Here is a 27656-nt window from a genome sequence, read left to right on the forward strand (position 1 = left end):
CCTGTCCTTAACCACCACCTCGGACCATTGCCTGCACATTGCAGACACCCTCTCAACAACTGTAAGAGAAAACTAAGGCTCAGAGAGATTAGGTGACGTACCTGAGCTCACCCTCACCCAGGTGGTGGGTGCCGAATCCCGGACTAGAACCCAGGTCTTTCTGGCTACGTCACATCCTCTTTCCCCGGCTCGCCTGTCTCTCTGACCCATCAGTCCCAGAAGGTGAAACTGAGTATGCTAGCTGTTGATTCTTGCCCCAATCGCCCACTCACCCACCTCCTTGCACAAGAGCTGCCTTCAGCACAAGCCCAGGGCTGGGATCAGAGGACCCAAGTCATGTACTCCAAGAAAGCAGAACTGATTCCAACATTCTGCCTTGGTAGCAGTTGACCACCCTGCTGAGTCAGATGTTAGTACTTCCAAGATTACCAGAGGACATTTATAGTGGGTGGAGCACTCCCCACCCCAGAGCCCAGGACTTCTCCATAGGGCGAGGCATGAATCCAGGACACTAGCCAAAATGACCTTTCCTAGCCTAGGAACCCAAGGCCACAAGGCACCAGATGCCCAAATCAATCCAGATGTTCAACGGCGAATTTCAATGCCTGCTTTGTTGAGAATAAAAATAGAAATGCTTCTGTGGCGTTGACCATGAGAGGTACTCAATGCTTTTGTAGATGAGTCACTGAATCCCACAATGACCCTATGAAGTAGGCACTGACCCTGTCTCTACATTACAGGTGAGGACACTGAAGCCACAGGAGGTTAAGGGGCAGAGCTGAGATCTGAATTCTAGAGCAATTGTCCATGGAGTCGATGGCCATGTTGTGCTGTCAATAGATGCCAGCCGAACATTAATATCTCTTTCTCTGATAGCACCCTGTAGAATTACTACCTCTCAGTTCCATCCGGCAGGGCAAGAAATTCTATTCTTTCTCTGCCATCAATGCAAAAATAGAGTCAAACCAAAAGGAAAAGATAAAGAAGTTGACTAATTTTCCTCATTTTGTCTAAAAACAGCATGTCCTGGAGTCCAGAAGCAGCACAAGTGGCTGCCCACCCTCCATCCCTGCATCTGAGGCCTGGCCCAGGGTCTCCCCCTCAGCCAGAGGCATAGACAGAGTCCTAGCCGGGAACCAGGAGCCCCGGGTCCTAGTCCCACCAAGTGACCTTGGGCATGTCACTGAACCAATCAGGACCTCACTTTTTTTATCTCTAAAATGGGGGCAAATAATCCTGGCTTTTTCATCTTTCCCCCACACAGCATGCCAGACACATAGACAGTACAAATAAATGATTTTTGAGTGAATGAATGAAAGTGTTCGGCACAAGTTTAGTTCCCCTTTTTTGAAGGCCTAAGAACAGGAACTGGGCCTGATTCCTCTTGAGTTCTCTCATTAATGCAGCTTTCACTCCTCCGTAGGTTGGTGCTCAAAGGGACTCGATCCCAGACACCCACTATGTGCCTGGCTTACTCAAGACCTCAGCGTCATCCAGGACCCGCTGATGCCGAGTCTGTGTCTTCACACCCCATCTCCTTCCCTTTTTCTGGCCAGTGACTATAACACTTACTCATGCTGGGCTTTCCCAGGCCAGGACAACCACCCAGCTGCCTTATAACCAGTAAGTTTGGTCCATTCTAAGGACTTGGACAATGATTCCTGCACTGCCAACTCCCCCTACACCCAGCGCTGGGGGAATACAGCCCAAAGGGAAATCCAGCCTAAATCACACACACATGCATACACATATGTGCACACACATGTTTGCACACACACAAAATGGGACCCTAGGAAGGGGTAGGGTTTTCTAAGTTCAAATCTCAGTTCTTTTGCTGATGAGCTGTGTGACCTTGGGCAAGTCCTTTTTACCTCTCTGAGCCTCATTTTCTTCATCTATAAAATGGGGACGAGATAATCTGTGTTTAGGGCCCCAGGATGTAGGAATTTACTCAATACGTGTGATGGGAATTATCTTGAGGAGAGGGAAGTATTTGTGGGTACAGCATCACCATGTTGACTTTGAGACTGACTAATGAAAATTTAGACTTCAAATCAGAGCATGGAAGAGACCCAGGCAGCCACCATATCTGTGGCAGAGACAGCCAGCTGTCCACAGAAACTCATTCTCCCCTCTTCACTACACACTGTAGCTGGAAAAAGGTTACCCTAGCTAAGAATTCCATTTCCCAGCCACCAGATTGGTCACATGATTCGTTCTTATGTGTGGTGAAAGGAAGGTTAGAGGCAAACATGCCACCTCCATGCCTTCTTTCGTCAAAGATGACGTGCAAGGGGATAGAAGGGACGTGAGATGGCTCATGGGATCATTGTGTGGGACAGAACCACCCTCCACTCAGAAACATCTGCCTTGTGATAAACATCTGTTTTGTTTGAGCCGTTAAACACATTTGGGTCTATCTGTCTCTACAGCCACTACCCTGACAAATATGACATTCAACCTCCTTATTTATACAAATGATTATGGCCAGAGAAGGAGAGTACCTTGGCTAAGCCCACAAAGCATATTCAACAAAGGTCAAGTATTTCAGTCTCATGACAATGTGGAGATTTGCAATTTTCAACCTACCGCAAAGAGGTATGATGACTCTTAGAGATCCTTCAACAACAATGGTGAGGTTCAGTGAGCCGCACTCTGGAGGCCTCCACTTCTGTTTCAGCTAGGATAACACCACTTTTCTCTGTTTTGAACTGCACTTCCCCATATATTTTTATTGGAGAAAAGAATTCTGTGGCTTAAAATACTTTCCCAGTCTGGGCGCTGGGTGATTGCTTATACGATCTGGCCTTCTATGGTACAACACTACAAAGTTTCACTTCTCCTACATCAGGCCTCAATTGCTGACACAGGACATGTTGACTTGTAAGAAGCGCATAGATATTTGCTTAGGAAGGATAAAAACGAACCTCAGTGCACAGCAAAGGAACCCAAACTTGGGCAAAGGCAAAAGAAAAGATGTTCAAGTAACACAACGGGGTGTACCAGACAAGATCGGGCGTGTTCAGGGTACTATGGCCGTAGACACAACAGGGTGTACCAGACTCATCTGGGGAGCGGGTTCAGGATGCAGACTCCCACTGCTTGCCCTCAGATATTCTGACTCAGAAAACTGAAGCTTTAAAAAATACTTATGATTATTGATCATGATGTCCGCAATTCTGGGATTACCCTTTGGAGAAGTCTTGAGTCCACTTCGTAGCCTCAAAGCTGGCAGTGATAACCGCACCTGTGCAGCCTAGCTCAAAGAGAATGAAATTGACTTTTGGTTTCCTTGCACACTGGCAGGAACCTGAGCACTAATAATCTACTGGTAAAGAAATCAATAATAATTTCTATTTGGCTCAGATGGATGTCAAAGGTATAGCTAGCATCTATATATAGCATCTATATCTATATTTATAACATATCTATCTCCATAATTATATCTATATATAGCAAATATAGATAGTATAGAAATAATAATAGAATAATAGCTAATATTTATAGAGCCCTTACTGCATGACAAGCCCTCAATTAAGTGCTCCTCACCTACCATCTCATCATTTAATCTTTTAATAATCTTATTTATATTCTCATTTTTTAGATGAGGACAACTGAAGCATAAAGATAAGGAATAATTTGTTCTATATCACTAAGCTGGCAGGCGGCAGACTAGGATCAAACCCACATGACAGAACCCAACCCCATAGCCACAGTGCTCTATTGCCTCTCATTAAGTTCTCTCATTAAGCTCTAGCATCAGAGCCCCCTCTCAAGACGCAGTTTCCAAATCCATCAAACGGACATATATAATAGTACTTTTATCATGTAAGTATGGCGAGAATTCAAGAAAATTATCACAATAAAATGTTTGGCAAACTGTCAGGAGTTCTTAAGTAAACATCTAAGAGATGAGACTTTAGTCTAACTCCCTCATCCCATTTTACAGATGGTGAAACTGAGGCCTGGCTACTTTATGTATTTGATGAACATTTACTGAGCACCTACTACATGCTAGGTCTTGTGCAAGGGACTGAGGATACGGCGAGAATAATACCCGATTCTGGCCTCTAGGAGCCCCCAGACCAGCAGGAGAGACAGACAGCAGGACCGCGCCCAGTTGCAGGGGACTTCTCAGAAGGGCTCAGCCCAAGAGGGCAGTACCTCCCAAAATCAGGTTTATCTATTCCCTGAAGTTTGGAGGAGACCAAAGGAGATCCCTGTGTACTAAGAGAGAAATAACCCTTCCCATGGGCTCCTCAGCGCCTGACACACCACTGTTTGAGCATCACTGGTCTAAGTTAGACCCTCTTTCCTAAAAAAATGCCAAGCCACCCTCCTCCTGCCAGCAGAGGCCTGAATTAGCCAATCCTGTTTATTTCTGCAATGGAGGCATTTAGAGAAGTTTTTCCTTTGAGCATGCTGGAGGAAGCAGGAGAGACAGCACGAACTGCGAGGAGATTGGTCTTGAAAAGGAAGTAGGGGATTCCAAAAGGGAAATGGGAAGAACTTTAATGGGAAGAAAAGGCCTGGCCACTTCTCACTTCCCTCTCTGAACCCCTCATGTCTGAGTGATCAGACTTACCTTAATAGCAGTTACAATCATCCCTCCATGACCCCCATGGATACCAAAATCCACAAATGCTCAAGTCCCTTACATAAAATGATGTAGTAATTGCATATAAACTATGCACATCCTTGCGTATTCTGCAAATCATCTCTAGATTACTTATGACACTTAATACAACATATATGCTATGTAAATAGTTGTTATACTGAACTGTTTAGGGAATAACGTTACAAGAAATGTTTACATGTTCAGTGCAGATGCATCCATTGTAGACCTAACAACATAGTACATGTCAGCAACAGGGAAAAAATTTTTTTTTTGGCGAAGATTTTTGAGCCACAATTGGTTGAATCCACAAATGCAGAACCCGTGATACAGAAGGTCAACTGAACTTATTGTGTTGTTTTCTTGTAATTGTGCCAAAAGCTGGTCTACATGGCTTACCTATTTAAAATGTGCTAGTCTGAAAATGGCGGGGGTGGGGCATGGAATATTTTCAACAGAGAACACTGGCAAAGGGTCCCTATCCTTTATATACAAAGAGCTCTTAAATATCAATAAGAAAAAGATCAACAAGTCCACAGTGAGGAAAATGGAAATGGACTTGAATGGGCTAATCATGAAAGAAAGGTGAACAATAAGCTTATAAAGGCAGATCAGCGTTAATAAAGAAATGTAAAGTGAGGCAGCCAGGTCTTAGCTCACCTTTCTTATCAGGGAAGTTTTAAGAGGTCATGCTGGGAGAATACTGCCCCCCACTACAGCACCAAGGGCACACAAGCTGGCACAGCCTTTGAGAGCAATGTAGCCAAAGCCTCAACAGCCTTAAAAGAACAGGCAACCCTTTGACCCAAGGATTTCACGTCGGCAAAGGTGTCCATCGAACAAACATGCAAAGGCAATGGACTAAAGTGGTTGCTGCAGCAATATTTATAGTTATGGCGGGGGTTGGGGGGAGAAGGAAACACCCACGATGAGAAATGATTAAATGAATCCTAAGACATGTTTTCCACGCAGTCATTGGTCTAGCGGAGGAATGTAGATAACAGGGAAGGAAGTTCACTGTCCGAGGTGGAGTACAAGAAAGCATACCAGACAAGAGGTTGGACAAGTGAGTGTGAACATACGACGCAATATAGAGATGATGTATTACAGAATTGCGCACTTGAAAACAGTACATAATCTTATTAACCAATGTCACCCCCACTAAATTCTATTTAAATAACTGGAAGAAAACAGTGAGTGTGTATATCCACATTTACATGTCGGGTACATTGCAGGCACCCAACGGCCATCATGGGTACACTGGTGAGCGGGCGAGAGATTGCTGGAGAGGCACACCCCCGAAAGGCCGCCTCCGGGTTAGGACCCCTTTGTCATCTCTGTCCTGATACTTAGTACAGCCTAATGGTAAAGACCCTCACTTCATGCCAACCACGCCCCCCCCTCCCGTTTATCATCCCTGCGGCCCTGAGCCAGTGCCTTCCCCTCTTGCAGCCTCATTGTCCTCGCCTGTAAAATGAGGGCCAGGGCAGAATTGCACACTTGAAAATAGTACATAATCTTATGAACCAATGTCACCAACCAATGGCCTCCCTTGTGGGGCTGTTGTGAGCATCAACAGTCACTAAGGAAGATCCTGTGCTCTCTGCTGCTTTTACAACTCTGGTGACCTCGCTACTTTTTTTTTTTTTTTCTTTTTTCTTTTTTTTTTACCATTAGCATGCATTACTTTAGAGAGCTGGAAAAAAAATTATAATAGAGTTATATTCATTCTGATAACAATGAAATGTTAAGAAGAACCCAAGAACTTCTCTCTTGGGCTAGTGTGCCCCTTTCCTGGCCCCTCAAGATGGTGTCAAAGCCAAGCAGGGTACCTTGAGGCTGGATTCCACCCAGGTCTTGCTGAGGGTTCCCCAAGATTTCAGGCCACGCGAGGCTGTGCAGGAGACCTGTGTTCCACAACTTCTTTCTCCCAATCACACCGTTCTTTGGTTGTGGCTCTTTTGCCCAGAAAACAGGTCATCTATTTATTCAACATCCTCTGGAACCCCGCAGAGCACAGCGCCCCCCCCAAGAACACCCTCATCCCCTAAGACAACCCTGAGGAGACTTCAGTCTGTCCTGAGCTCCTTGCTGGCTGGAGCTGCTGCCCTGAATGGGACAGACTGCCAGAGAAACAGCTGGAGGGAGGAGGGCGGGTGGGAGGGGCAGGAAACCGGGCTGAATGAGGGCGGGGTCGGCCAGCTGCGGGGAGTGGGGGCTGCCAGGGGACACTGTCCCTGCCAGCCAGGGACTGGGCTGGTGGGTGTTGGTGGCGGCAAGGCCCCTCTGATGGGGACAGCCCGCCCCTCTGGTGGCCAAGCCCAGCTGGGAGCCTGCCCACTGTCTGAGCTCAAACCAGGACTACTAGCAGCTGTGGGAAGTGCTGTGCTCTCTGCAAGGACCTTGGAGCCCGGAGCCTGGAGCCCTGGAGGACCCAGGCCGCCTCCTCACCCCAGGCGTTTGTGCATGCTGTTCCTCCCACCTGCGTGCCCTTCCTGCCCCTATTCGTGACCTGAAGATCTCCTCCTGCTCCCTTTCTGTATTTTTTATTGTGAATTAAAGCAGCAATGAGGTGTTTCTTTAAGTATCAAATGAACAAAGATTATGGTGTCTTATAATATTTTATTTTATTTTATTAAATGTTATACAGAAGCAAAAATCACATGCATATTTGGGATATTCGTTAACATACCATTTCTGGAGAGCTATCTGGCAAAGTCCATCAAAACCTTGAACTTCGTTCGGACCCTGTATTGTTTTAATATAAATTCTGTTTTCATCCCAAACCCTGACCCCCAGGATTATTAGCACTCTGGCATGAACATGCACACACACATATGTATTTTATATGTAAATATCAAATAACACAGTCATATTCTGTGTACTGTGTTATAACCTGCTTTTTCATTCAGTGATAAGGTATATATTTATATTTCACCCTGTTTTAATAGCTGCTAATTTTTTCACTGACTCAATGCACCATAGCTTATTTGATCAATACTTTCTTGGTGTTTGATTAGGTTATTTTTTCCAACTTTTTTTTTTTCATTTTAGAGAGGGGGGGGAGAGAGAGAGAGAGAGAGAGAGAGAGAGAAGGTGGGGAGGAGCTGAAAGCATCAACTCCCATATGTGCCTTGACCAGGCAAGTCCAGGGTTTCAAACCAGCGACCTCAGCATTCCAGGTCAACACTTTATCCCCTGCACCACCACAGGTCAGGCATTTTTCCAACTTTTTAACTGTAATAAACCCACTTATCCAATTATTTTCTTATGGACATATTTATTATTCCAAGGGTCTTCTGCTCCCTCCTCAGGTCTCAGCTTGGGGACCACCCCCTGGGAAGCCTTCCTTGCCTCTTGGGGGCTGCTCTGGTCTCCTCTTGTCCCTTTGGGCTCCCCTCCTCAGTCATGGCACTGGTGTGGTATAGTCCCTGCCTGTTAGGGTATTTCTCCCTTGCCCTGGGGACTCCTTGGGAAAGGGATTGTATTTTGTCCCTTTGTCCCAGCTAAGCACAGTGCCTGGTGTATTATCTGCATGATCACGTCATCATCACCATCATCAACAACAAAAAAAATCACAATAACCATCAGCCAGGCACTGCGCTGGCCATTTGCACCGAATCCTCCCTGCAACACTAGGAAGCAGTTATTACTTCTGTCCCCATTTTACCAGTGAGGAAATTGGGACGCTGAAAGGCCACCAGCGGGCCTGTGGGAGAGCTGGGATTCCGCCTCGCTGTCCAGCTCCAGGGCCCAGCCCTTTGCCTCTGCACTGAAGAGCCGACGGAAGAGCCTGCCGCGTGCATGGCCCTGGACCGAGGTCCCTCCGTGGAATAAACCGCGTGAACCTCCAGCAACGCCAGGGGAGGTGTCACGTGCCCATTTTACCGATGAGGGTGCTGTGGCCACAGAGGGAAAGTCATTTTGCTAAGGGCACCCAGATCATGCCCACAAATCTGATGGAACCCAGGTCTGATTTCAGAGCTAAGGCTGCAGGAAATAATCTGTGTGGGAAAGAAAAGGGAAGAGGGGGGGAAGGGGAGGGGAGGGGGAGGGAGAGAGAGAGAGAACGGGAAAGAAGGAAAAAGAGAAGGGGGCGAGGGAAGAAAGAAAGATTAGGAGAGGGAGGGAGGAGGTTCACCTGATCTTTTTTGGGTCTCAAAGGCTTGGGCAGGTGGGGGAACATGGCCTTCACCATCTAAGTGAACAACAAATGAATGCTTCTCTCTCCCTCTCTCGCTTTCTCCTTCTCTCCCTCTCTCCCTTTCTCTCTCTCCCTCTCTCCCTCTCTCCCTCTCTCCCTCTCTCTCTCTCCACCTGCATCCTCTCTAAAATCAATCAATAAGAAAAAAAAAGAAAGAAAACTCTCGGACTTCACTGCAGGGGCAGAATGGGCCCTCTGCGGGCGGAGCCCAGCCTGCTGCTGGTTAGCAAGCTGTGGGAGGAGTAGGGAACTCGCCCAAGTTTGAAAATCGCTGATACAGACATTTCCATTAGGAACACACGAGTTACTTTGTCTACCCACAGAGCCGTAGTTAAAACGGGAGGCTCTGACATCAGACCTGATCTGATTGAATCCCTGTCTCCACTACTGTGAGCCATGTGACTGCGACAAGTCCTGTCACCTGTCTGAGCCTCAGTTTCCTCAACTGCTGTGGACAGAAGAGTGGGGAGGGGGAGAAATGAAGGAGATAGAGGGGGAGAGGTGGTGCTGGGGGGAGGGGGAGAGCAGGAGCAGGAGCGGGAGCGGGAGCGGAAGCAGCGGCAGGAGCAGGAGCAGGAGCAGGAAGAGGCAGCCTTCTGGGAAGATCAGCACACTTGGGGATCCTGGAAGGGCAGCCAGATGACTCCAGCCTCTGGATGGGTTTATGGAAATTGCCTCTTCTCTCTCAGTGCCGCTACTGCAGGGCTCCCGGAGGCCTCTTGTCTCCCGAGCCAACTCGAGGCTGTAGTGAGGTTCGGGTTTTATCAGCTGGGAGCCACATCTGGCAGAAGGAGGACCCTGGGCTCAGGGCCAAGCAAACCTCTGGATGACAGAGGTGGGGTTGAAGCACACAGCCCCACCAGGCCCCAGTGAGGAGCAAGTGGAGTCGGGCTACCCTGGAGACAATCAGAAATCACAGGTCCCTGGCCACCATTCTGAACATGACTAAGCTTAGCCTTTTCTTCCTTGGAGTGAAAAGGGGTTGAGGAGGGTGGGGTGTTTGTTTTTGTTTTTTATTGTTGTTTTTTTTAATAGACTTTTGACATCTAAGGGCTGACATAGGGATACCAGAGCCTGCGAGAGAGGCAGTGGCCTACGGGGCATTTAAAAAGGCCTCTGTTTATTCCCTTGCAAACGGTGTAGTTCCAAGATGTTGGATCAAGCTTCATCTTAATGCTCAACTTCTGTGGAATCCTGGAGCTCTGTGTTTGGGGAATTGGAGGCCACATCCAGGCCTGGCTGGAAAGAGCACATGATTGATTAGCAATGCCTGCCCTGGACCTGGGGAAAGGGGCTTTGCCCTCCTCATCCCACTCTGTCCATCCCATTGGTCTAAGAAGCTGGGGGAGGGCGGGGCAGGCGCCAGCTCTGCCCCATCCCGTCCCAGGTATTGGCTGACTCTAGTGTAGATGATCTTAAGCACCATCCCCCAACATCAATCATGGTGTTTCTGATTGATCTTTGGTGTTCATGGATTCCTAACACTCTAGTTAAAGCGAAATGGCTTCCTCTATCTCCCTAACCATCACTTGCTTAACTAGTTTAACCAGAGAGGCTCTCAGCCCACATAGGAAGCCTCTGAAGATACTCCCTGTGACAGGAGGATCCTCGACACTGGAATGTGAACTCCATTTCAGCCAGGACTGGCTGTGTGACCTTGGGCAAGTCATTTGTTCGCTCAATGTTCGTGCGATTAAATTATGGGTAGGATTAAGTTGTGAATCTTGGGGAGATTATCCTGTATTATCCAGGTGGGACAACGTAACTCAAGGGTCCTCCACTTGCTAGCTGTGTGACCTAGGACAATTTCCACATCTCTGGATCTCAGCTTTCTTCTCTGCATACGGGAGTAAGAAAGTGTCTACCTCAGACTGTTGTTGGGAAAATGAAATCAGTTGATACCTACAACATGGTTAGAACGAAATCAGGCACACAGTACTCAATAAATGTTGGGTTTCCCTCTCTTCTATTAGGCATTAAAAAACCCTACATTCCCCAGGGCAGGCCCTCTTATCTCCCCTGGGACGCTGCTGGAGCCACCTGCTTGATGCTTCTTTTGGTCCAATGTCCCTCCACAGCTCAACAACATTTTATGGCTCCCCAGTACAATGTCTTCTCTCCGGCTGATCAAAATTTCCCAGGACTCAGCTCCCGTCAACCTCACCTCCCAGGAAAAAGAGGGAAAAGCTGAAAAGCTGAAAGAGCCACACCTGCAAATGCCCATTGACCTGTTACTTTCTCTCAACCCCAAGACAAGTCAGCGCCCGTCGTTCATTCCCATAGCACCTCATCCTCCACTGCAGGGCCAGCCTCAACTGTAATGTGACAATCATTTGTGTTGTGAATGTTCCTCCATCTCCCCTTCCACATATAAGCTCCACGGGGACAGGGACAGGTGCGAGGCACTTAGTTGCTCAATAAATATTTGTTAGATGAATGAAGAGTTGGATGACCCAAGTCAGCAAGCTCTTCAGACCAGCTGGGCCAAAAACCCAAAGACCTCTTCCTGACAGCCAGATTCTGGTCCTCAGCCACTGAGAAGACTGCAGGGTTACCAGGAGAGGAAAGTCAAAGCACCTGGCCCATTGTCATCAGACGTTTGTAACATCCTCAGCCAAAAACATTATTGGTGATGGGATTTCTGCTTTGCGGTACGTGTTCAAGTAATAGCTCACAAAGGGAGGGTGAATGAGGGTTTCTTGGGCCCAGAGAGAGATCTGAAACCTGAATGCACGAGCCAATCAACCCCAGAACACCGAAAGGCAACTGGAAACTTGGAATGAATAAGTGTCTGATTGAATGTCTACGACACGTTAGCGAGTCAGCTGCTGGTCCACAGCACCCATGTCTTCAGAAATAGAACAGCACAAAGCACGAGAACACGATGAATAATTTATTCTTCACAAAGCCCTATGTAGTATGAATTATTTCAAAACCTTTTCCGATATTTTTATAAGTGCATATGTACACTGGGATCTGGAGGAACGTTTTGAGGTTTGCCATAATGTGGGGTGGGGTCCCCAAAATGTCAGCCTTCAAAGGCCTTAAAGCCTGCTCTCCTGGCCCCCAGCTCCTGAAAGTCACTCAAATAGGACAGAAGAGGGAGGTTTTTTTCCATGGATTTCTGTAAGGAGGCTGTATGTACCTTTTTATGTGGGTCATTAAAAAAAAATATTAAAAAATTTAAAAACACGGAGCAACATGAGAAATTCGTCATAGCAACGGAGCTGCCTCTCCTATTTTTGAAAAGTGAGCTTCTCCCTCCTCCTGCTAGTACAGAAAGTTTATTTTTCTGCTGGGGCCTCTGACTCAGACACAAACCCAGAACTCTGTCTGCCGCCTCAGAGGGGAGGGGCGGGATGGGGGCCCTGGCCCTGGGCCCCGGTGAGTGACGCACAGGGGTCCCAGACCTCAGATCCCCGTCCCTGGCATGTCCTCCGGGCACGTTGGTGCCCTTGGGTTTCTGATCACCACCCAGGCCTCTCACTCTGGTCACCCACATGCTCCCACCCCTGCCCGCCTCTTCAAAACAGCCCCACCTTGCAGGGCACAGCAGAAGGACACCTATAAACATTAAAATATTTCCTGAGCAGCTGGTGAACCCCACCTACACGGGACCCTCTCCTAGAACCACCCGGGGACCCAGGAGCCAGAGGGGCACCAACTGTCAAGCAGGGGTGCTAGGGGCTCAGCACTGCCTTTAAATTGACCAGGTCCCATGTCCTATCAGATTACAAAGAAAATATTCCCGCAGCCTGAGGACTTCAAGGTAGCAACTGAGGGAGCTTGACAGCACTGTGTAGGTTCTATCCCTGCCCCACCACTGACCAGCTGTGTGACCTAAAGCAAGTGGCTTAACCTCTCTGTGCTTCAGAGAGGTTATAATAGAGGGTACAGTGGTAATGATAGTAACAGTGAGTGCTGATGGGGATGACCTGTGTTAACCCATACCTGGAACATAGCAGACTGCCAGTCATTTCCTATCTCCTGTTCTGTATAACAACCCTGGACCCATAGGACAACCACAGGATCAGCATTTGAAGAGATGGCTTCTGTCTAAATCAACACCTGCCTCCCTTTCCCCGGGCTTGTTCCTCTTCTGACAGTCCCCCTCCAGGGCACCAGGACATGGAGGATTCATAAATAAGATGTCTCTGTGCTGCTCTCTTGCCAGTTCAGCAGCAGCTGGCTGCCTCCTGGTCCAGTGCTCGCCACGCGCTTTCTGTGTGATGTTGGGTGAGAGCAGAGATGGGAGGACCCAAGCTCTCATCTAGAATTCAGCAAAGGAAACCTGGGAATTGTCCACCCAGAAAGAGGTCTTCCTATCTACGGTCGGAGTCATGCCTTCAGGAGGCCGGCGGGGTCCATCTGCCGATCCTCACCGGTTCGATGGGTTTTGGGTTGTGTGTTATAGAAAATTGCAAAGGAAGGAATATGTGGACCTCCCAGAGCTGAAACTCATGGGCAGTCACGTTTTTGGATCCATTTCATGCCCACAGATGTCCACCTTGGTTTCCACTATCTGAGGCATCTTGGTTCCCAAAACCCTAATTGGGCTCTGATGTCACCTCTAAGCCCAAGCTGATCTCAGCCACCCACAGCCCGTGTCTTGACTGGAGATCACTAAGCCTGGTGCCCTGATGCCACCACCATGTGCATGTCTCCTCTTCAGTTCATTTGTCCCTTTTTCTTCCCAACACACTGTTGGTGAGAGTCAGGGGACAAATGCCTTGTTGAGATTCAGCCGATGTCCCCAGGATGGTCCAGGGTAGGTAAGGTTCCTCCCTGGATTGCAGGTTCTGTGAGGGCTGGGACCACATCCATTGGATTTTCTGCTGAAGCTGATATTCAAATGTCAAAGTCTGCAAATCTTGCACTAGAAGACAGGAAATCCTTGATTACAAGTCAAGCTCCAAGGGGTTATATAATTATAACAACACAAATATAACAATGACATCTTTTTTTTTTTTTTTTTTCATTTACTAGAATATAGCAAGGATTCTGAACCTGGGATCCCATCCATGTCCTGCCCTCCGGGAAATCTGTTGACGGTCTACAAGGGGGCTGTAAACACGTAAAATTTACATGGGTGAGCCTGTTTTCTGGCACAAGGTTTTCTGAAAAGGCAGGTCCACCATTTTTTAAAGGGTTCCATTATCTTCAATGGGTATAAACATGAGACCACAAATAAGACCCATATCTGTGCCTCAAGTGCTATGGCTGGTGCATAGTAGGTGTTCAAGAAATGTTGGCTGGAGGAATCAGTCATCGAACGACTGTCAGAAACCACAAACCTGATGATCAGATTTTCTGGAAGGTCAAACTGCACTAGTCTGGAATTTTGGAATAACCTGAATTTTTTTTTTTTTCTTTTTTTTTTTGTCACCAGGAAGGAAGAGGAAAATTAATCGTGCAAACAAGAATGAATGGCAACTGTTGTTGAATGAAGCCCCCCACCGACCAGCAAAGCATTCTTGTGCCATTTCCTGCTCTGTGCCTGGAAGCAGCCTCCTCCCCGAGAGACTTAACAAAAGATGGTTTCTCTTCCCAGGGACTTGTGGTCTGCATGTGAAAGTAATAAAACCGTATCTCTTGAAAGATATTCTGGGGTCTAATTACCCATCCCTTCTATCTGGGCTTACCTCTGATCGACTCAAAGGTTGTTTTTTTTCCCCAGACAGGGTTCTGGTACAGCTGAGCCCATGTTACAGGACAGGGACTGGGCCCGGAGCGGGTCTACCTCGGGCAGGCCCGTGCTGCGTGGGTTCTTGACTTCGCGCAGAAGCAATTTCATAACGCGAATCCAGATGGTTTTGAGAGCACATTTATTACAGCTGGGGACAGAGCAATGAAGGAAGGGCTTAAGATAGAAAAAGCAACAGGAGAGAGCCAAGGCAGGTTGCTTTGGCTTTCTAGAAACATTATAGGAAAGAAGTGGGCCACACTGGGCTGCTGTCAGCTCACTGGGAAGTAAAAGTCACAGTGACAGAAGTTAGCCAAGGCGTGGCTGTTGTTCACTCACTAGGAAGTCAGAGGAAAAGGGGGTCTTGGAGACACGGTCAGGGGGTTAGCGCGTGACGAGCTGTCACTGCCACTGGTTGCAAGTCTCATGGGCACCCTTAGAGTTGAGTAGAAAGGGAGGGAGATTACACCCCTAAGGGAAAGGCATGGGTGTGCTCTACAGAGAACACAGCACCCCTGGGCCCTTCATCTTGAGGGTTTTTTGTCTTTCTTTAGCCAGCAGGAATCCTAGGGAGGCTCTTCAAAATGTCGCTAGCTTTCCAGGTATGGCCTTCAATATGTTGATTCATCAAAATGTGCATAAAGAGGGGTCAGGGTTATTTTCTGGTTGGCTTTTCTTTTTTTTTTTTAAAGAATGTCATCAAAGAGGGACCAGGATCAAGGCCAGTATGTTCTGGGACATTCTGTTATGTGCCATTTGTTCCTAAGTGTTATTGGTTGGAGAAGACAAAACCTTCTGATTCATTAGCGCTGTAAATTGCTCAAATTGTTTGTCCTGTTTAAAACTATTTTGTCTCGGTTCCCCTCATTCTACTTGTCAAGGAATTTCCCTAGCTTCTTACTCCCCTGCCTCACCTGGAGCAGCGAGACACTCATCTTAAATTTCAGTGAAATTTAGTAAACTTTCAGTGAATTAAGAGAGGAAGTTTTCTTTTGTAAGTAACAGTAGCAAAGGGTGCTGTAAATAGGGGCTCAGATGCATGGCAGGGGTGGGTGGTGGGCAGAGGGTACATGGGCACCATCTTTTCTGGAAGCAATTTCTGAAAAGCACTCACATCCTTCGCCAGAGAGGTTGCACTTCTAGAACTCTGTCCTACGAAGACCATTAGAACTGCTCGCAGATTTATTCAAAAGATATAGCTTCATGGCCTGACCTGTGGTGGCGCAGTGGATAAAGCGTCGACCTGGAAATGCTGAGGTCGCCGGTTCGAAACCCTGGGCTTGCCTGGTCAAGGCACATATGGGAGTGGATGCTTCCAGCTCCTCCCCCTTCTCTCTCTCTGTCTCTCTCTCCTCTGTCTCTCTCTCTCTCCTCTCTAAAAATGAATAAGTAAAATTTAAAAAAAAATTTAAAAAAAAAGATATAGCTTCATATGATTAATAATAGTACATACACTGGGAACAAGTGTGAAAACAACAGGTGGTAAATTATGGCATACCCCGATGAAACATTAAATTATATGATAAAGTCATGTCTTGAAAATACTTCTGAAATGTCACAAAAAATTTTAAACTTTGTGCTTCAAAAGATAGCATTAAGGAAGTGAAAAGAAAACCCATAGAATGGGAGAAAATATTTGCAAACCATGTATCCAATCAGGCACTTGGATCTCAACTGTAAAAGAACTTTCACAACTCAATAGCCCAATTTAAAAATGGGGAGTGGGGATGATCTGAATAGGCATTTCTCCAGAGAAGATACACAAAAGGCCAATAAGCACATGAGAAGATGCCCAATGACATTCGTCATGAGACAAATGAAAAACAAAACCACAGTAAAATACCAATTCACACCCACTAGGAAGAGACTTGTAGCAGCAAGTGTTGGCCAGGATGTGGAAATATGGGAGCTCTTACACACTGCTGGTGGGGATGTAAAATGGTGCAGCCTCTTTGGAAAACAGTGCAGGCAGTTCCTCAAAAGGAGAAACAGAATTGCCATGGAAACCTCCCCACCACAGTTTTACTCCTAGGTAGACACCAAGAGAAATGAAAACATACGTCCACACAAAAACTTGGACACAAATATTCATAGCCGCATTAACCATAATTGCTAAAAAAAATTAAATAAACAAAATGTGGTATATCTATACAACAGACTATTTGCTCAGCTATAAAATAAAATGAAATACTGGTCCTAGCCGGGTAGTTTAGTTTGTTAGAGCATCTGAGGCTGCGGGCTCAATCCCTGATCAGGGCACATACTGATAACCAGCAACAGCATGAATATGTGGAACAACAAATCCAACAAGTTAATGTGTTCCTTTGTCTCTGTCTCTCCCCCTTCCCTTCTCTCTAAAAATCAATAAGTTTTTTTTAAAAAAAGATATACTGATATTTGCTACAACAAGAATGAACCTCTATCTAAAGCATTATGCTAAGTGAAAGAAGCCAGACACAAAAGGCCACATATCATACAATTCTATTTATATGAAACATCAAGAATAAGCAAATCTATAAAGACAAAAATAGATTCGTGGTTGTCAGGGGCTGGAGAGAAATGGAGAGTAACTACCAATGCGTAAACGGTTTCTTTGTGAGGCAATGAGAATGGTCTAAAATTGATTGTAGTGACAATTGCACAGTTTTGTGAACATACCAAAAACCATGGGAACATACATTTTAAATGGGTGATTTGTATGGTATGTAAATTATATCTAAATAAAGCTATTATATATATTATATAATATATGTTACCTATGAAGTATACTATATATAACTATATTCTACAATACAAATATATATAAGTACATATTAAGTGTATGTAATATATAATACATATTAAGTAAATGACAGTTGGTGAGTACTATATTTAAAAATGTTATGGGGAGCATTTGAGATCTTGCTCCCCAGCATACATCATCCACTTGGCTCAAACAAACTCATAAAAATCCTCTTTTAAAAAATCTTGAAATAGACCGATACTTCTCACACTTACCATTCAAACAGCAGAGAAGGAATGCACAGCTCTGACAGTCCCAGCTCACCAACTCATTTTCCTTTGAAGCCTCCTGTTCCACTTACAAGATTCAGGCACGTTTTGCCTTCCACTTCCAAATGCTCTCGTGTTTATTTCAATATAAAAACATAATTTACTTTCTTCAAATCCATAAATACAAACCCTTGATGTTCTAGAGAAAGAAAACAACTTAGTAACATAGGGAAATGGTCATTACATGATAGGAGGTGGGGAAGCAGGTATAAAGCTCTGTGTACAGGATGTCAGTGTACTGGGACGGGAGGGAATAGGGAATACATATATATGAAGAGAAAAAAGACTGGAAAGAAATGTGCCAAGGTGTTAGCAGCGGTTATTTCTGGGTTGTGGGGTTGTAATTTTTTTAACTTCTTAACACTTCTTTCCTTTTCCTGTGTGTGTGTGTGTGTGTGTGTGTGTGTGTGTGTGTGACAGAGACAGAGATGGGTAGATAGGGACAGACAGATTGGAAGAGAGAGAGATGAGAAGCATCAATCTTCGTTGCAACACCTTAGTTGTTCATTGATTGCTTTCTCATATGTGCCTTGACCGTGGGCCTTCAGCAGACCGAGTGACCCCTTGCTCGAGCCAGCGACCTTGGGTCCAAGCTGGTGAGCTTTTGCTCAAACCAGAGGAGCCCAAGCTCAAGCTTGCGACCTCGGGATCTCGAACCTGGGTCCTTCCGCATCCCAGTCCGACGCTCTATCCACTGCGCCACCGCCTGGCCAGGATCCTTTTCTGCCTTCTTAATGAAGATTGCATAATCTTAAATTTTTTAGTCCAACAGATGTGACCTGGTAGGAAAACGTGAGGCAATGTTTTTCTGGAAACGTCTTGGCCCAGCCCTAATGCTGGTGAGCGCATGCGTACTCCCCCGGGATCTCAGCTGGTCCCTGAGTGGAGTGACATGCGCACACACAGAGGCTCCCAGCATCTCCTGCTTTCTGCAGGTGCTGGCAGAGAATGTGGATTCATTCCCAGAGGAGAGATGGAGCCAGAGGCTTTGCAAAGTTCCAGGAAGAAAGACAAGCAGATCATCATTACATGACAACAGCTGGAGGAGGCAAATAAAGACAAGACATGATGTTGGGGACAGAGCTCTGGACCCGGTGGGTATCAGGAAATGTGGTTTCAAGCCTCTCCTTTGCTTCCAGCTGCCTGGGTGACCCTCCTTTATCCAAGTCTCAGTTTCCCTCCTCTGGAAAATGATGGCGCTCGGTCCTTCTGATGGCTTAAGATTCTGTGGTCTCACATCTGCGGTCCTTGTTCCCACCATCCGTGTAACAAACAGTTTGAAGCCCTTTATACTGAATGCCCAGTACAGCCCCTGCCCCTGGAATTTCAAGGGCCAATCTGCCCTGAAAGCAATCTCTAAACTGACATGTAACACTTTTCAAACCACTGAATCAGAGAAGGCTTTCAGAAGATAGCAGTGTGAGCAGGCAGCATCCCCACCCTTGGCGGCCCTGAACTTGGTCAAGCATGAGGATATTTACTGAGCGCCAGCCAGGCGCCAGCCAATGGTGCGGTGGCAGAAAGCTCTGTCCTGCTCTCTCGGAGCTGACAGAGTCGACGCCAACTACCAATTACAGACCACCTCGTTCAAGAAGGAGATTCACATACAATACTTTTTCATAAGCCTCGTGTCAGTCAGTTCTTTGGGGCCGATCCTATTATTCACAGTTTACAGCTGAGAAAATAGAGACTCAGAGAAGCGAAGTGTTTTGCCGCAGGTCACAGAACAAACGAGTGGTAAAGCCAGGATTCCGACTCTGGGTCAGTTGCCCCTCAAAGGCACCTGTGATTTGTCAGTGGTTCTTCCATTTACAGTTTAGGTGGAGAAAAAAAAGGCCTTAAGACTCGCTCAATCTCAACCCTTTGATTTGGCTCTAAGAAAGAACTGGAAGAAAACAAGATAAGTTGCAATGAACTTGATCCTAAACATCAACTTTCTATTGGCTTTCTAAGAGCAAACTATGAGCTCATGCAGATGAATTAATATGCAAAACAATACCCTGGAATATGGACAAGACACTAAATAAATATTGAACCACAACATAAGAAAATTATAGTCTATTCAATTCTTTTCCAATCCTTCTAATTGCACCTAGGGAAAAAAAGTCTCAATTTAGTGCTAACTTGTTTTTAACACCTTCTCCAACACCTGCCAATCTCCCTATTTATAACAGAAAGAATAGGCAGTAGGCTCAAAGCCTTGGGTAGGCAACAGTGTCTAGCTAACATTTAATAACACTGTTTTATTGGGTGGGCAATAGTTTATGGTTACTTTCTTTTTTTAATTTTTATTTATTGATTATAGAGAGGCAGGAACATCAATTTGTCCCTGTATGTGCCCTGACCGGGGATCGAACCAGCAACCTGTGTGCTTTGGGACCATGCTCTAACCAACCGAGTTTTCTGGCCAGGGCTATGGTTACCTTCTATTTGAGAAAAGCAATAATTGGCTTTCTATTTACTGTGGTCATCTCAATTTTCCTTCTGAGCTACATTTACTGATATCTTTAATGAGTACATTCACTAACATTTTTAATGAGATTTAAAGAAAACTATTAAATTCCCGACACCTATAAGAGGTGGTGTACAAGCAAGGCAAAAATCAAAAAGGTGGCACTGGAAGGACAGAGGCCTGAGAAATGCAGCCCCATGAAATTAAAAATAACCCAACCGTGTAATTATATTGCCCTGAAAGTATATTGCAAGTTACCTAAATAGCACAAATTCACAGTAGCCCACCATTATTAAAGCACATTCTTGAGGGCTTACATATGCGGTTACTTTAGCAACAGAGCTATAACTGAATCAGATTCAAACCACAAGATGTACGTGCCTGAAAGCCTAATTATTGGAAAATTATAGACCTAAAGAACACAGTTATGCCTCACTGCACGCCGTAGGGTCCCTCATGGTAATTGGATAAAACACGTCTACAAAGAAGCCGTGTAGAAAGGAAGAACCTTTTCCTCAATTGTGGTACCCTCAACCACCGTGTGTGCAGAAATGCATTTATTCATTCATTCACTCATTCAGGTGTGCGATCATTCTCTGTAATTTTGCGTGAGCCTCTGTCATGTGCCCTGGAAATACAGTGAAGGACCCCAGTGAGACTCCAGTCCAGAAGGAGGAGCCAGACATCACCCACCTAAGTGGCTGCCAATTGGATTCTGAAAAGAGTACCATTCTTTGCAAACATGTGACAAAGGAACCCACCTCCCCTGGGAGTAGTCAGAGAAGACTTCCTGGAGGAAGTGACTATGTTGAGAGCTAAAGAAGAAATAAGAACTAACCATACATGTGGATGGGCTCCCCATCCCCTGTCCCCCTCATAATGTGAGCATCTCAGCCTGGTGCCATCACAAGTGTGATTCTTGGGTTCAAAGGTATGTATTTCATAGCCTTGATCCCAAAATGCAAATCAGCAAGGGTTCTTCAGTGGGGAAAAGGATAGGCAATCCCAACACTAAGGAAAAATAGAGATGTTGAGTGAGTCCCCAACGTCAGCCTCCCTGTGGAATTTGTAAGAGTGATTTTGGCCTCTCAGAATTTTTATCATAGACACCAACATAGTAGTTCTCAGCTGGGGCTGCCCTCGGGACTCTGGGGAGCTTTCATGTCTCCAAGCCCAGGCCCACCAGGCCATGACCAGGTCATTAAGTTAGACTCTCTGGGGTTGGGCCCAGTGATCAGTAATGTTTAAAGCTCCCCAGTGGAGCCCAATGTGTGGCCAAGGCTGAGAGCTGCATAGAAAACCTAACCCCTAAGAAGGATTCAAATCTACAAAATCTTACTGAGTACCTACTATGTGCCAGGCACTGGGCGGGGGGTGAGGGGGGCAAAGTGGGGATTGGCAAGAATCAGACCCCATAGTTACTTAAGAATCACACAGAAGGCTGCACCCAGTCTCAACACATATGTGCTGGGAGCCAAGATCAAGCTGAAAAGTGCTCTCTGTTTGCACGAACTGCCGGGGGGATCTGGTTAAAATGCAGGTTCCTATTCAGCAGGTCTGGGGTGGGGCCCAAGAGTCTGCACTTCTTACAAACTCCCTTGTGTCTCTGCGGGGCTAAAAACTGCCCCTTGGGTGGTAATATTCCAAAGGAAACCTCTCAGATCTCAGTTTCTTTTCCCCACCATTTCTCCGTTCCTTGGACCTTCCTGAGCATTGCCTGGAGGCAGTGACAAAGTGTGGGGAAAGGACAAAATGCACCCTGGCAGCCTGACAGGTGTAAACCCGTGTCCCCCAGGCTCCAGAGCCTCGTGACAACCCCAAATTCTCACCCCTCCCCCAGAGCTGGGGCATATCTCAAGAAGAAAGAGAAGAGGGCGGGGTGGGAGACGGGGTACTTGGGCTGGTAGTTGTCATTAATAGTAAACCATCTGCACACAGTGGACCCAAAGGCAGGGAAATTCAAAAAGTGTCAGAGAGCCTTGGCCAGTTGGCTCAGTGGTAGAGCGTCGGCCCAGCATGTGGATATCCCAGGTTTGATTCCTGGCCAGGGCACACAGGAGAAGCACCCATCTGCTTCTCTACCCTTCCCCCTCTCCTTTCTCTCTACCTCTCTCTTCCCCTCACATAGCTCCATTGGAGCAAAGTTGGCCCCGGGCGCTGAGGATGGCTCCATGGCCTCCACCTCAGGCGCTAGCATGGCTCCAGTTGCAGTGGAGCAATGTCCCAGATGGGCAGAGCATTGCCCCCTAGTGGGCTTGCTAGGTGGATCCCGGTAGGGTGTATATGGGAGTCTGTCTCTCTGCCTTCCTGTTTCTCACTTCAGAAAAATACAAAAAAAAAAAAAAAAGAAGTGCTAGAGATCAAACCGTCCTCTGAGGCTCTCCTGTAGTGAGTCTTCATGTCTAATTAATCACTCGTCCTTGGCAAATCAATTGTGCCTGTTTTAAAATCTGCACTCCAAGGGTGAGGGATGAGGCAGATGTCAGAAGCAAGAAGGTCTTTGGAGTAAATTCTTGGAGAGAGGACAGAGGAATCATCCCTGACCCATTCAGCAGGGCCAGAAAAGACTGGATCGGGGGCACACATGTTTGCAGAGGCCAGACTGGCACAGGAACTGGTGGATTTAGGGAGCAGCTGAGCAGAGGGAGCCCGGGACTGGGGGCTAAGTGGAGGCAGTGGTCCCCAATGCAGTAGGGTGGTATCTCCTCAGTTCTAGCCCCTCCTGGCCAAGCAGAAATGTAGAGCTATTTGTGCATTTCTGCAGGATTTGTTAGATCTTCCTTTTTGTTTTTGAAAATATCTAAAAATATGATTTCTTTAAATACAAGATCTCCTGGTTTATGGAAGCTGGCTTAAAGTGTTTTGAAACACCATGCCATCCATCAAAATGTGTCTGAGGGCTACAGATGGAATGCAGACTGCCAATGTGTAAACTCTGAAATAGAGACTGGACCGTAGGAATTACCTGGAAAATTAAATGGCTTGTGGGCAGGGACTTCCTCCGGATGCTCAGAGCAGGAGAGTGTGGGTAGGCAATTTCCTGAACACAGGGAAGTGCCCCTGAAGACCTCCAGAAATCCCTGGGGGAGGCATTGAGGGGGGAAGTGAGGTCCTGTAAGCAGGGGCTGAGAACCCTTATAATTTGGCCAATACTGTCCCTACAGCCCAATTTGTATAACACCATGGATATTCACCCATTTACGTGATAATAACAATACTATTAAGCACATAACTATGTGCTGACATTGGGCCAAATGCTTTATGTGTATCTACTTGTTTAATCCTCACAACAACCCTGTTACTATCATCCCCACTATACAGATGAGGAAACTGAGGCTCAGTTAAGTGACTTACCCAAAGTCACACAGCTAGTAAATGGTAGAGCCAGGATTCAGACTTGAGTAGACAGAATCCATTCCCCTAATTATATACAGCCCTGTGTCTCTTAATCCCCACAGGGCCTCACACACAGCTCAGCATGCAGTAGGTGCTCAGGAAATGTCTGTTACATTGAAACAAAGTCTTTGTGAATATTATCTACTAGAAGTGAGTGGATCCTTTCAACCAATCTTGGGTTCCTATTTCAAGAACTGGCTCATGGTTTCTGCTGGGACAGGCAGGATCCTTGCTTGGGTAATGTCCTCATCATTATGTTCAGTTGCTGCTAAATCACCTGGCACCGTCTACAAATAGGAGCCCCCAGCTTCACCTTCCTTCCTGACTCTGCAGCCTCTTCTCTCTCACTGCCTCCCCACCCGACCCCAGTTCGCAGGCCTCCCTCCTGGGATCGATGTCAGATGTGTCCCCAGAAGCCTGTCTTCGCATTGGAGCCTTCAGAGTAACTTCTCTAGGAATGGATTTCACATGTTGGGAGGGGGGTATCTTCCCAAAGCGAAGCATTTCGAGGGTTATTTAACCCTTTTGATTTCCCTAGGCAGTTCTAAAGCCCTAGAAGAAAATTCCCGCAGTCTGGAAGGCAGAGCTTCTACCTGTGGGATTTCCATTTCCCTATGTGGGAAATATAGTCCATGCAGCAGTTAAAGCTGCTGCTACTGAAACTGGCCATGGAGCCCAGATGCAGGTTTAAAATTCCATATGCTCGTTCCAGACATGCTGATAAACACTCATTTGTTTTAACAAATATTTACTGCACCTGTTATGTTCTAAGCACCAAGGTGGGTGCTAGGGAAGCAGCACAAAACCCAGGGATCCCTGGGCAATTTACAGTCAGAAGGTCAAGTGTCCTCTCTGAACCACGGCTTCTCATTCTGTAAGTGGGGGTGCTTAGCAAGATGTAAGAACGGTCCCCTCAAACCTCAAAAGTCACCTCAGTCTAACCATCTGTGACTCTCCGATTCAAGTACTGTAGTCTGTGATTCTAGGATGAGAATACCCGGTGACTCCAGGAAGGAACATCCTCTTGTTCTGGCAGCAGATCTCCTTACAGGGTGCTTTTTATCCTGAAAAGTAGCAGAAAGGGCCTCACCTCTTGCCAGGTGAGCATGAAGGGGTAAGGGGACCCCTCGGGGCGCTACTTTCCCAGAATTCCCAGAACCACTAAATTTCTCTTTCCCATCATGCTGTTAATCTCTGAGAAATTAGTGGCATGGCCATAACCACCTACAGAATATAGCTGACCTGTCACCAATAAATCAGGAACTTAGGTGACTCTTCTGAATAAATGATGGCCCCTCGGATCCATGAGCAGCCCATCTGGGGATAGTTAATAGAAATTGGGAGAGAGCTAAACCCATGTCCTGCTTGGCAGGGGGCCTTGCTGAGCAGACAGGAAGCTAGTGAGGAGGTCAAGAGGCTCTCCGACCCAGGTGTCTGGACAGAACCAGACAGCTTTCCCAGTCAGGGCTTGGTTCTAACTTGGCGGAGGAAACAGACCCCAAAGAGAGAAGAAAAGATGCCGCAGGGTTTAGAAAAGAGACATCAACTCAGAAGCCTCAATTATAATCCCAGCTCTTCCAGAAATGCCCTGCTTGGCCAGTTTCCCCATTCCTAAAGTCGAGGGTCCCACTAAACAGAGACAAGTCCTACTCCTGGTCTTGTACTTTTCAGTGGTAACTACTGAACAACCCCATTTTGCAGAAGAGGGAACAAGGCTCAGGAAGGTGACTTGACTTGCCCGAGGTCTCACAGGGAAGCAGGATTCGATCCAATACCTGGCCCCCAACGCTGTGCCTTCTCTCCCGCGGGGGGAACCCTGGGCTCTATCCGGCTGTTTTTCTGCTCTTGGGAGCTGAAGCCCACAGAGAAGTCCCTGCTGCATGCCCCACCCGGAAGGCTGCCATGATAGGAACTGTCTTCCTACACACCTCCTGCTCTGCATTCCCTCTGCTGTGGTGACTGAGAAACAGACCCATGGACAGCCCCAGGCGGGGCTGAAGATCTTTTTGGCATCAATTCCTAGCGGGTGCTGCGTCCAGGGTCATCCCACGTACTGCCAGGAGCTGTTTGGAAATTCCAGCAGATCCTGGATCATGGGAAGTGAGCTCTGCTTGGAAATAGGTGAGGAGAGACAACCAGAGGCGACTTTTGCTCAGCCCCTCACTGACATGTGCGTCTCTGAGAGCTTCTAAGTACATCCAGCAGCTCCCAACCGCCCTTCCTCAGAACTCAGTAGTTCCATGCACTCAGGAGGCTCTGGGGCTGCCTGTGTTTTTCACTATGTTCTGCCCTGGAAACTCCCGGCCCAGAGCCCAGGGTCTCCTTCGTGATTCCCCCGCACCCACAGAGACACAGTCATTGATCTTTGGAGCTAAAATGGGGACCCAATGTGATGGGTTTCAAACATTTTTAAATGTTTTAAAAAAGAGAAAAAAAACACATCTAACCTTTCTTCAAAATCCCAAAGTAGAAAGCAGGGGAGATAATCCCAGTGCCTGCCCACCTGGCGGGCCCCTTGTCCCCCAAGGCAGCCCGAGGGCTCTCCCACAGAACCCTGGAGCCCAAGGAGCCCAGTTTGCAAACCACTGCTCTAGTGGGGCCCTAGAGAAATGCCTGGCCCAGGGCTACGCAGGGAGGCGGCGCCCCTTCCGGAGGTCACATATAAGAATCTACCAATGATACATAAATGAGTGGAGCAGCAAATTGGTGGGGGTTTTTTAATCTCTCTCTCAAAATTAATACATTTTTAAAAAAGAAAGAAAGCTGATGAACCTGAGAAGAGCAGAGAAGAGCAGTGATCCAAGTTCCCACAGCTGGAGTGTGGGGGACCCAGACTTGAGCCTGTTCTCCCAAGTTTGAGCTCCCCACTCTTTTATGGCCCAGAGATCACACAGATGTTGGAATGACACCAGTTCCTCCCCAGCCTGCTGTTCTCCAGCCCCTCAGCCCCTCCCCCTCCCTTTGGGGTTCTGGATGCCGGTCCTGGTACCAGTGGGGAGCCCCGAGCATCGCCCACCAACAGGCCAGCGCCACAGCGGGCTGCATGTGCCACACAGCAACCGCGACAACAGAGTGAGTGCAGTACGCCCACCGCTCCCAGCCTAATGAGCTCGGAACTCAGTTCCGAAGCCACAATCAATTAATATGAAAACTCCCAGCTGTGGCCTCTTCACGCATTTATTGGCAAGATTGATGGCAGATACAAAATTGCTTCTTCACCTTGGGACTGTCAGGGAAATCTGGAGACTATCTGTGACAGCCCCATAAATATTCCTCGAGGCCACTCCTGCCTTTTGTCACACCCTTTGTTATCAGAATGGGGTGTTTTTGTGACCATGCTTTGCAAGGCCAAGGGGGACGTGCCAGGCATGGGTGTGATTGAATAATTGAGACAAATTTTGGGCCTCCTCCTCCCTCCCACCCTCTTCATCTGCCCTTGGGGGGGAGGAGGCAGAGCACAAATGACTGCCCCTCATGTATTCCTTGTTTGGAGGCCAGCGTTAAAGGTTTAATAAAATAATAATAATAACAATACATTAACTCACCATCATTATGAGTTATATGAGCCGTACACTTTGCATTGTCTTGCTTCATTTTGGCAACAGCCCTGTGAGCATGGAACAAATACTATCTCCATTTAGCAGATAAGAAGATCGAGGCACAAGATCTCACCAAGATTTAGTGGAGGAGCCAGGACTTGAACTAGCGCCATCTGACCCCAGAGCCTGCGCTCTTCCAAATAATATGTGTGCCATGTCTCTGACTAGAGGCTTCCCTGGGGAGCTTTGCGAGGTGGACCCTGGTCAGGTCTACCAGTGGGAAGCAGGCCCGGGGCACCGCCAGAGCTGAGCTGTGCTGAGCCTGGCTTTGGGGCTGTCCATTTCCATCCAGATCCCCATCTCGGCTGCCTGGTGGTTGAGACCTCAGGCTCTAGATCAGACAGCAGGTTCCAGCCTCGGCCTCACCACTTCCCAGCGCTGCGGCCTCGGACCTTCTCTGAGCCTCACTGTCTCCTCTATAGAAATGCTTGCTGTGAGGTGTGGTTTGGTTTTGGGCATTTTGCTAAGTAATAAATGCTCATGATTAAAAACAAAGTTCCAAATGTACAAAAGAGAGAAATCTTTCTGCCACACTTGCCCCCATCACCTCTCGGGTTCTCGCCCAGACATCACCACCATCAGCAGCTTTTTACTCACCCAGCACTTCTAATAGAACTTCCCGACGATGGTGGCATTCCACGTCTGCACCCTCCAAA

General features: G+C 47.1%; 1 protein-coding gene across 4 annotated transcripts in view; it reads right to left on the reverse strand.

The window, feature by feature from the left end:
- Positions 1 to 6642, reverse strand: part of CMKLR1 (chemerin chemokine-like receptor 1) — a 48757-nt gene extending 42115 nt beyond the window's left edge. For 2 of the 4 annotated variants that reach the window (XM_066260316.1, XM_066260304.1), the window contains exon 1: positions 6448 to 6642. The gene's annotated coding sequence lies outside the window, so the exon portion shown is untranslated. Of the gene's footprint in view, positions 1 to 101; positions 205 to 2589; positions 2650 to 6447 lie in introns of those variants that run through there. The other 2 variants (XM_066260314.1, XM_066260310.1) reach the window with 2 other exon arrangements.
- Between the last annotated feature and the right edge of the window lie 21014 nt (positions 6643 to 27656).

The sequence above is a fragment of the Saccopteryx bilineata genome, chromosome 2 (assembly GCF_036850765.1).
Source record: "Saccopteryx bilineata isolate mSacBil1 chromosome 2, mSacBil1_pri_phased_curated, whole genome shotgun sequence".
Taxonomy (NCBI): Eukaryota; Metazoa; Chordata; class Mammalia; order Chiroptera; family Emballonuridae; genus Saccopteryx; species Saccopteryx bilineata.